General features: G+C 46.6%; 1 protein-coding gene across 1 annotated transcript in view; it reads right to left on the bottom strand.

Annotated features, from left to right (window-relative positions):
- NFE2L1 (nuclear factor, erythroid 2 like 1) overlaps positions 1–10,308 on the bottom strand; it is a 30,282-nt gene that overhangs the window by 15,837 nt on the left and 4,137 nt on the right. The gene's annotated exons all lie outside the window — the stretch shown is intronic.

Raw genomic sequence — 10,308 nt, 5'->3', positions numbered from 1 at the left:
GCCCACAGGGCCCCGAAGAAAGGTGGTTGAGCTATCCAATCAGAGGTCGAAAGTGTTCTTCCCCTCTCCCCCCCCCCGCACACCGCCCATCCAACAATCGGAGCCGCTTTCAGTGGCAGAGCGCTGGACCAATCAGAGGGAGAGCACCTGCACTCGCACGCCTCTGCCAGATGGAACGACAGCAGTGTAATCCAATTGCTAGGGGGGTATGCCGAACGACAGTGATCTCCACCAATCCACAAAAGCACCGCTTACTCCCGCCCATCAAGCGACTTGAGTGACGGCGAGAGCAGCCAATCACCTGGCAAAGATTGTCCCCTACGCCTTTCCCTCAGGCTGTAGCCACGGCACAGAGTGCCCCTAGGCCTAGCCTCAGGATCTAGGCTGGGGTGAGGCAGCCACGCCCCGGCCCGCCCCGCCCACGGGCAGCCCCTCGCGGGCCTCTCTGTCCCGCTCGCAGCAGGCCACCATCACGAGGACCCCCCCCCCTTGTAAGTCAGTGAGGGGCCTTGAAACCGAACTCACTACTACCGGGGGGGGCGGCTCGAAACTACCATCACCTGGACCACCAGGTCCATCAGCTAGCTTGTCCCCAGACAGGGAAGGACTCAAGCACAAGACACACAGGACCAGGTCCTGCCTCCCCCGACCCCTGCTTGGGGCGTGCGCAGGATGCCCCTGATCCCAAGGCCTCTCTCAACCTGTTCCCGGGAGGATCGGGTCACTGGGCACAACAGGCCTGTGTGCAGGGCCCCAGCTCCGGGGATCGCGTGGTTCTGTCAAAGCCTCGATTTTCAGGGACAAATAAAACCCGTTTTCCAGGGTTCCCAAGGAAAGCCTGAAAACCTTTTGTCTGGAACATCATGCAACAAGATGGCTCCCCAGCCCTCCTGGGCCATCCCTCACTGGCTCTGGCTCGAGATAAGTCACTGGTGAAGCAACATCTGCTCAAATCTGCAGACAGCCTAAAAAGCAAGGCAAAGGTGTAAGCTGCTCCTTTCATCTTGACACTGAAATGCTGCTATCCCCAAGGAAGGGGCAGGCCCTGGCAGGGCAGATGCCAAGTGTCCCCAATTTTCTCATCCCAGCCCTTTCCAAAACACTGTTACAAAATGTTCAAACTCCACCCTAACATGGCCCAGGGTGAAATCTCTGCGTGGAATTGCAACCTTTGATCCTACCTGGGGGGGTGGGGAACAGAGCTCAACACACATGGCCAAGATGCAGCCACCCAAATCATCCCCACCATGCAGCAGTATACAAGCCCCGATGACATACAAGATATCACAGTTGCCTCAAGGTAATGTTCCTTTGTACCACGGGGACATTTTGCTAGCAAGACAGCAACAATTCAAGGCTAAGCCCTCAGAAATTTGCACTGCAATATTCCACTCTGCTTTCTGGTGGCTCTGATTCAATGATCTCACAATGTGTTGTTGCCTCTCAACTTTGATAATGCATCCTCTTGCTCTTGGTTGCTCCAGTCGGCAATGATGTGTTAGTGTTTAGTTAGCTTATTCAAAGATCTTTACAATATTTTCTTATATAAGATTTTAAAGCAAGATCCAGAATCCTACTATTGGGTGGGTAACTTAATACCCTGATAAACACGCTAATCAGTAACAAGTCATCAGAGGACAATGTGATGAAGATCTTTTTATCTAACTCATGACAGACAGGGGTCACCAGGAGAGAAGGCTACATAGCCATTTGAAAGATGTGTATCACAATAGCACTGGATACAATCACAGTGACTGTAAATTGGAGAACCACGTACAGATGATAATGCACTACCTGATGGACCATCAGCACTTACGTAGGAGAGGCAGAACTAGCACCTACCAAACGTGGATATATAACCAGACTACAAGATAAGACAACAATTACAATACCATGCACAAGCCACTAAAAGTATCAAACTTAAAAAGCAGACTGTCTGGAAATGTTTTTCCAGATAATTGTTATTATCAACACTTGAAAGGACTAGAACTAGAAGAGATTAAATATTTGTCCAGTATGTTTACTTGGTGTTTGTGCATTTGACAGCAATTTATGCCTAGTCGATTTCACTGATCTCCTATTTTCCATCAGTTTCTTGCACTGTTTGTGTGGGTTTCTCTCACATTAAGGAGTCAGAGAAGACATTTTAAAAAGAAGGAAACTGATAGTAAACACTGGTAAAAAGATCAGTGGCAGATACAGGACCCAAAACTAATTAGCTGGAGTCTGAATTAAATGTGCACCTCTTTACTGAAGCACCATAACATTCAAGCCAGTTGCAGATGCTGAACAAAGGAACTTTCCCAAAACCATCAGGTTCAGACACTTAGGAACAAAGGAGTGGAAGGGGACTCCTGGACCATCAAGTCAAGTCCATTTACCCAAGGATTCTGCAAAGTTGCCACTTCAAGGCCTCGCACTTAACTACAATGTACAAACCCAAAAACTGCAAGAACATGGACCAAGAACTCCTACAACATGCCACAGGTCAAAAAAGCGGGAGATCAGGGCATGGCTGATGCCCTGCTATTGGGGTGATGGAGAAGTAATTGGTCCCCAGTGGGGACACCAGAGCAAGGCTGAATAGGCAAGCAGCCAGATTTCTTCTTGATAATTAACTCCAGTTCTATGAGGAAACAGTATAAAAATGACTGCAACCATCTCTCTAGGAATCTACATCCCTCAGAAGAGCTGGGGTATCTTCTTTATCCACAGCTAACATGGAAAATCTACCAGAGAAGGCTGCAGCTAGCTGCCTTTTGCAAATGAAGGCCTGCATTGCAGCCCATAGATGTGCCTTCTTCTAAATATCCATAGCTTTACAGCACAAAAACAAACTTTTTCCACATCTGTAGATGGGGCACAATTTCCCTTTTCAGCACTGACAAAAAAAACCTCACAAACAGCAAAGACTGAAAGCAGGGATGCCAGCTAATTGGCTGGGCTATTAGATGCATTTAGAACGCTGTCTTCCACCTTCTCAAAAGCCTCCCATTGTTTTTTGGACATTGCTGAAATGAATCTCAGGTTCCCTCTCACTCTCTTGTGAGCAGCTGAAGCAATTTACCATTGGGAAAACTGAGACAAAGATAGGTTAAAAGACTCACCCAAGGTCCTACAATGTGTCCGTGGCAAAGCTGGGCATGAGCTCTAGTAATCTTTCCTCCCAGTGCTTTGCCCTCACCATACTTCCTCATGCAGTAAGCATGTCTATAGTCCTTAATTTAGTGACTGCTACTTGTAGGATCCGTTTTTGTTCCATGCCTTTTCTTCCTGTCTTGAGCAATCTCTCTTAATCTCAGGGTCTTGTCTATAAGTGTTCTGCATTAGCATGGGAGTCAAAAAACATCTACAACAGGTTTCAGAGCCTGCTTTATGTTCTCCATGTTTGGAACCATGGTGTCTTCATAATACCTAGCCTTCAGAGAAGTGAAGTGACTTCTCAGAAGCCAGGTTCAGAGCTGGGAACAGAACCCAGGTCTCCCATATCTTGGTCCATTGGTGGCCTACAATGAATCCTTAAACCATGACCATTTATCTTCCTTCTCCATCTCCCCTCTGTAAAGGGTGGGGGGGAAGGGGAGGGGAGAGGAGGAAGAAAGGTTTGTGAGTGATGGGCTTAGTCTGATCATCAGTAGCATGATTATTCTATGAATGCAACCTGAGGGCCTCCCTGGTGATGGGTGCTCTATAAGCTATTTAAATAAATAAATAGAAATAAGTATTTGTGTTAAAAAAAAAAATCACCTTCCAGCAGATTATTTATATCTTTTCCAATTGATCCATGTTGCTAAGGCTGGGCGCTCTGCCCAAATCAATGATGGCTCCCAAGCAAACTTGCCAGCACTCAGGGGCACAGCTGCCAGACCCTGTCCAACTCTGTGCTGAGCTTGCTCTCTGCAATTGTTTGAAGCTGTGTGGATAATCATGGGCAGATTCAGTAGGAACCTAAGACACCACCCAGATGATTGCTATTTATACAGTGCTGCAGTTGCCTGGAGCAGCAACCACTGCCAAAAACAGATGCCCTCATTCTCAGCCCCAGAGGGCTGGCGGCCTAACTCAGATATACAGGATACCAAGACAACACATCAGGCATAGGGAGATGTAGAAGTGGTAATAGATAACTCTGAAGCTAGCAAGGATGCATTAGGTTGAAGGTTGGTAGCTGGTGCCCATCTCAGGAGTCTTTGCTCTAAAAGAAAATGACAATCTTAATTAAAAGTGATGTTGTAGCAGTGATGGTCCAGAAATTGAAAGACAAGGATTTCTTAGGGCGGTATCTTTTATTGGACCAACTATGTAGCTAGGATAGAGTTAGACAAGCTTTTTAATGCAAGACATTCTTCCTCAGGTCAGAGGATGACTCTTGACCTGAGGAAAAATATGTTGCATTCCAAGGCTTGTTGAACTATCCCAACCACATAGGAGGTCCTATACAAGATATCGCCTTAGAAATTCTTCAACCCTAATTAAAGTCAAAGTAGATGGAAAGCACATCCTTTCAGGCTCAGAAGGATGTATGGAGTCCCCTGCAAACAGCTGCGAAATGGTGGAGATTCAGGAACAGTCAGAGCTAAGCTATCTGGGCTGTGGAGCTTCCCTTGGCTGCACGTATAGAAGTTGAGATAGTGGTTTTACCTGTGCAAGCTAGGGGCAGAAAAGCTGAGAGAGGCTGTTGTGTGCGAGACCCTGAGAAGATGCAGAGAGACAGAGCTTCTGGAATATTGATCTCACTTTGGGATTCCTGAACTAAGCAACTGCCCAGCATTTGGTTTCTTTGTTCAGGAGGAGACTTTGTAGATACTTTTGCAAGTCAACAATATTATAGCAAGAACATACCTGGCTGTCACCAATGAGTTTATATTTGAAGAGAAACAATTCGCTAGGTTCCTAAATGCTGACCACTCAAAAGAAAGGACTGACAGAATACTTTGTGTGTTGATGTAGTCAGCCATTCCACTACCATTTGCATGGACAGGCACAGCAACCTCACATCCATCTCCACTGCTGACAGATGCACCTGGCAGCTACTGGGCTGTGATGGAATGGCTAGTCACTGGTCCAAGTTTTCCTGGGCAGGAAAGAAAAGAACCCAACCCCAGCCCTCTCCACCCACAGCCGGTGAGGTTGAAAGGAGCTGCATGCAGCCTCTCTACCGTAACAGAGGCTCTTACTGCCAGGAACAAGGTCAACACCCAAGCCTTCCTGGGTGCCAAATGTCAAAACCCAGCTAGCCAAACCTGTATTCACCTCTCCAACACCAGTTTGCAATAGTATAAGAGCCAAGTTACATATCAAACTAATCACCAGATTTCTATTCTGACTATACTGGGGACAGCTATATTATTACAGTAAGACATGCTGCAGGACACCAACCTGACACAACACAGTAGGATCCCAGCCCAAGAAGGAGGATAATACTGCAACACAGATCAATCAGACTCAGCAGTGGTAGTGGTGGCCCTGGCCCTGGCCCCTCCCAAGATCATCATTCATAGTCTATTCTTCCAAAAGCACAAGACAAATCCTAAAACCCTCCTTGCTCCAAGTTTTTGCACCTTCTCCCAAAGCTAGGATTAGCCAACTGCAGGGGAAAGCCTGGCACCTCTTCCAGCCTGGTATCTAAACAGTTGGGCAAGGTTTCTGATGATGAGCTACAGTTGCCTCCACTGCCTCCATGATTAACCCTTCCCTGTCTGGACTGCAATCAATGCCCATAGGGATAGGAGGAGGGAAGAGTTTAGGTCAGGTGGTCCCAGCTGCGTCACTGGTGACTCTTAAGAAATCATTTGCCACTTCTTCCAAACACCTCAAGCATGTAAAGGACACAAATATTACACACATCTATACCCACACCCACTCATCAGTGTGTTAATCACATCCCCTCACATAGTCCTTCTGGATTTAGCCCTTCCTCTCTAACCTGTGGCATGGCTCATGCAGCAGAAAGATTTGGATGCTCCTGGCTTAAATGGCTGTGCTGCACCAGAGGCCCTAGGAACGGAAAACTTTCATATGACTAAACAGGCTTCTTGTACGGTTGAAGGTATGCATATCCACCCACAGTGCTGCTGAGAGCAGAGATGGGACTCTCACTGTTTGGGAGCCAATGGGCTAGTAATTCCAAGTAGAGATAGGTGATTAGGTGGAAATGTTAGGGGACAGACAGAAGAGCACTTGAGAGGGATAGACGGATTAAACAACAAACCTTTTGAAAGTGGTCCACTTGGAACAGCTGGAAGGACACAGCTGGAAAGAGAATGAAAATCCTAATGAAGAAACTGGACAGCTCGGAGCAACGTGATTGCTCTCAACTGTGTGTCTAGGTTAGATCAAGTATGAGCTTGCTTAGCAATGGTCAGCACTCTGTTAACAGATGCAATTCCCTCCTCTCTTAATCTTCTCATGGAAAATAAGCCTTTATGTAACAGCATGAAAGCCCAGGTGGGGCCTTTGCCCAGAAAAGGTAATCTGGCAATTTGATGGGGCAATACCAATGCCCCCAAGGTACCAAGTACAAACAAATAGCAGGGGGGGTGTTTTGTGAGGGAGCATCCATATGCAAGTGTGCCATGGGGTAGGAATGTAAACTGGGTCATGGTGGCACTGAAGGAAGTGCCAGAGGGCTGTGAGGTCTCAGTTTGGGAATGAAGATTCAGGGGTTCTGAGTCTGGGGCCAATGCTCAGACCACTAGACTGCTGAATATAAGCATGGAGCGTCAGCTACTCAGTGGGAGTGATAACATGTCCCCAAAGCCTCAGTTACACTGGCCATGGGACTGTATTGATGAGCTGGGTTCAAATAAGCCTGAAAGGAAGGAGCTGAGCTCCACGGATTTCACATGTGGGCTGGTTGCATTATAATTAGGCTGACATGTTCAGTGGAGCTAACTAGATTTACAGATAGAAAGAGAAACAAGACTTGTTTCTTGTGTTAAATACCCTCAAGTAGGTGTGACCACATGAAATTCTTTCAGTAGCCTTTGGAGGCCCACATAGGAAGGAAGGGCAGATGAGGGGGTGTCTGATGCAATGTGATCCTGATGAGTTTATTTTTAGTTTCATTTCTGGGCTATTTGAAGGGCGTCACTAATGTCCCAGTCATGTGATGATGACTGATTAAACACCACGAATGCTCCCCTACATTAATATGAACTCTGGAGGTTTGGGGTTTTTTTTAATTTTTCATATTCCAAGGCAAATTGGCCAAATCAATTACAAATCTGTTAGTCCAGAACCAAAAGTGGCCCTACTACCAGCAAACATTTTCCACCCCCACCTGGGGCTTCAGATGTTCCCAAATCCTTTGGCAGGTATCCTACATGCCGGCCCAAGCCCAGAGTCTCGGGGTTCAGATGTCCCAGAGTTTTGCTTGCCCTTAGCCATAAGGCCGCAGGAGCAAGCTAGGGAGGAGTCTCCCATTTCCATAAAGTGGGCATAAAACCAAGGTTAACTATGCCTTACCTACACGGGTACTATCCCATGCCAGCAGAGTGGTCTTCCCCAGGTCCAACTAGGAAGCCATTGTGGTGATCACGGTAGTTCCCCTAGGTAAGCATAGACTACACTTGATCTGAGCCAAAAGACTGAGAAGCGATAATACGCTGGAGTTAATCTGATTTGGGGAAGCTAAGCATCAGCTGAGAAATGAATTCGATGCAGCTCATTGTGCAGTGCAAGCCAGGCAGAGGTCCACTGCAATCCATACAAGTCAGCTCACACAAGCAGTGTAGCAGTGCAGCTCTGCACCCAAGGCAGTGCTGGCTCCTGCCCTGCCAGTTGCAGCTGTGTAATCAGCTGCCACTGTGGCAACAGTTGCTTTGTGCCCCCCCCCGCCCCAAGGGTGGCACCTGGGGCTGCTGTCCCAGGTGCCCCCCTCAGTTTACGCTACTGACTTGCAGGATCAGAGCCAATGTGGAGATGTCCCTCTAGTTGTGAAACTGCACAGCCTCACTTACTCAAACCTTATTTACGTGAAATATGATCATGTCTCACAAAGCTCATTACTTGCCTTAACAGTCCCTCAGTTACTTAAGCCTTAGTTGCTCCAAATTAATTCCGTTTTCCCCAATCACATAATTATAGTTTGGGGCTCCATTCCATAGTTTGGACCTGCATTCAAGTTCTCCCCTGCTGTTTTGTCTTGGTATCTATCAGTTGCTAGGCTTTATTGATGGGTTGTTCATATGTCTAAGACAGGAGCACAAATAATGTCTGAGACAACCCTATGCCCTTGTACTGCTGGGCTGATAGCAGCATGAATCACCATTCTTCTAAAGGCAGGATTTAGCAATGCATACACTGGCAGTGGGATCTCATTCACCCAGAGGCTTTTAATTTAGCCCAGGGCATTCTGGCTAAAAGTCATCACCATCTGATGAGGAGAATGAATCTGATGGGTCTCAGATCACTTTCCATAGAATAAAACTATTCATTCCATCCAGGAAGAGCACACACCAACTGCAGATGCTTCCTCAGCCTGACGAAGGGTTTTTAAACCTGAAAGCTTGCTAAGAAATTATTTTCTAACTATTTAGTTGGTCTAATAAAAGATATCAAATTTACCTAAAGAACCTTGTCTGCCCATGTCCTTAGGCCAACACAGCTACAACCTACACCCCTGTTTCCATAGAATAAGCAGTCACAAAGCCTTGTCTCAGAGCAGCAGTTCTGGGTGGCTGCTACACACAGAGGCACTGTTGACTTCCAACTGCTGTTGCTGACACCACTGTCTCAGAACAAGAACCGGTCTCTCCCAGGAAGTTGAAAGAGAGAAAGTGTTGGCTTCTGTGGTTATTAATTCAGCATCTCTCACCTGTAACTCCACCATGATAATTAAGGCCTCTTTTCTCTCTCTCTCTCTCTCCTGCATCCTCTTTTCACACCACAAATCTTTCATGTGCTGCACTGAGGTGCACATTTTTAAGGCCCAACCCTTTCTCCCTGAAGCCAATACCAAAACTCTCAGAGCAGGGTTGACACTGCAGTCAAAGATAGAACTGCAACTCATGTTAACAAACCCAAGTTGGCTTTAAACTGGTCATGCAGGGGAGATCATGCTCAGGGGCAACCAGCATGGGTTCATCAAAGGCAGGTCCTGCCTGACCAACCTGATTGCCTTTTATGACCAAGTAACTAAATACTTGGATGATGGTGTCGCCGTGGACGTAGTCTTTCTAGACTTTAAGAAGGCCTTTGACACGGTCTCTTACCCCATCCTCATCAATAAATTAAGCAACTATGGCATTGATGCCTACACAGTTGGATGGGTAAAAAATTGGCTGATGGGGTGCACCCAGAGAGTAGTGGTGGATGGGTTGTACTCAACCTGGCGAGATGTGAGCAGTGGGGTACCCCAGGGCTCGGTCCTCGGGCCCACACTGTTTAACATCATCAGTGACTTGGGTGAGGGGGTGGAAAGCACGCTATTCAAGTTTGCTGATGACACTAAGATGTGGGGCAAGGTGGACACACTTGAAGGGAGAGAGAGGCTGCAAATAGATTTAGACAGACTACAAAAGTGGGCAGACGAGAATAGGATGGGGTTCAACATAGACAAATGCAGGGTGCTGCACCTTGGGAGGAGGAATCCACAGCATACATACAGGCTGGGGAGTTCCCTTCTTGAAAGCACAGAGGTGGAAAGGGATCTTGGAGTCATTATTGACTCCAAGATGAACATGAGCCGCCGGGATAACCACATTGAAAATTTCCCTGTGTGTATAAGCCTTGATAGCAGTGATTGGTTGATTAATGCACAGTACATTGTAAGTGCATTGTCAGATACACAGAGGTCAGAGATCAAAGTGCAGTGCTAAATTGGCTACTTTTATTACAGAAGCAAGGGCTTTTTTGAGTAATATCTTTTATTGGAGGAACTAAATAAATAAGTTGGGAAAGATGTTAGACATGCGTTCAGGTGCAAAGTTCCCTTCTTCAGATCTGGGAAAGAGGCAGATACAACAACACTCCAATCCTCTGAGTACAGGCATTCATGCTTGAAATCCCAACAGTAAGTTTATCGACATCATACAACATTTCCTGTTTCTTTTCCCTTAAGCCACAAACATATCATTACTACTGTTAGTTGAATCACTGTCTTCTGATAATAACAACATGCAAAGGAAAGGTCAGGCTAGATGATCTGTTCAGGTCCCTCCTGACCCTAGCTACTCTGAAACTATCCTGGATACCAATACTGAATCATCCTCAGTGGTGCCTTGAAGCATGACAAGGCATCAATCATTTTGAAGAAACTTGTCTTGCTATGGAGGTGGGTAGATGAGAGAAACAAAGGGCAAGAGT

The sequence above is a fragment of the Alligator sinensis genome, unplaced genomic scaffold (genome assembly GCF_000455745.1).
Source record: "Alligator sinensis unplaced genomic scaffold, ASM45574v1 scaffold520_1, whole genome shotgun sequence".
Lineage (NCBI taxonomy): Eukaryota > Metazoa > Chordata > Crocodylia > Alligatoridae > Alligator > Alligator sinensis.
The sequence above is the reverse complement of the archived record's forward strand: the minus strand, read 5'-3'. Positions and strand labels throughout refer to the sequence as shown.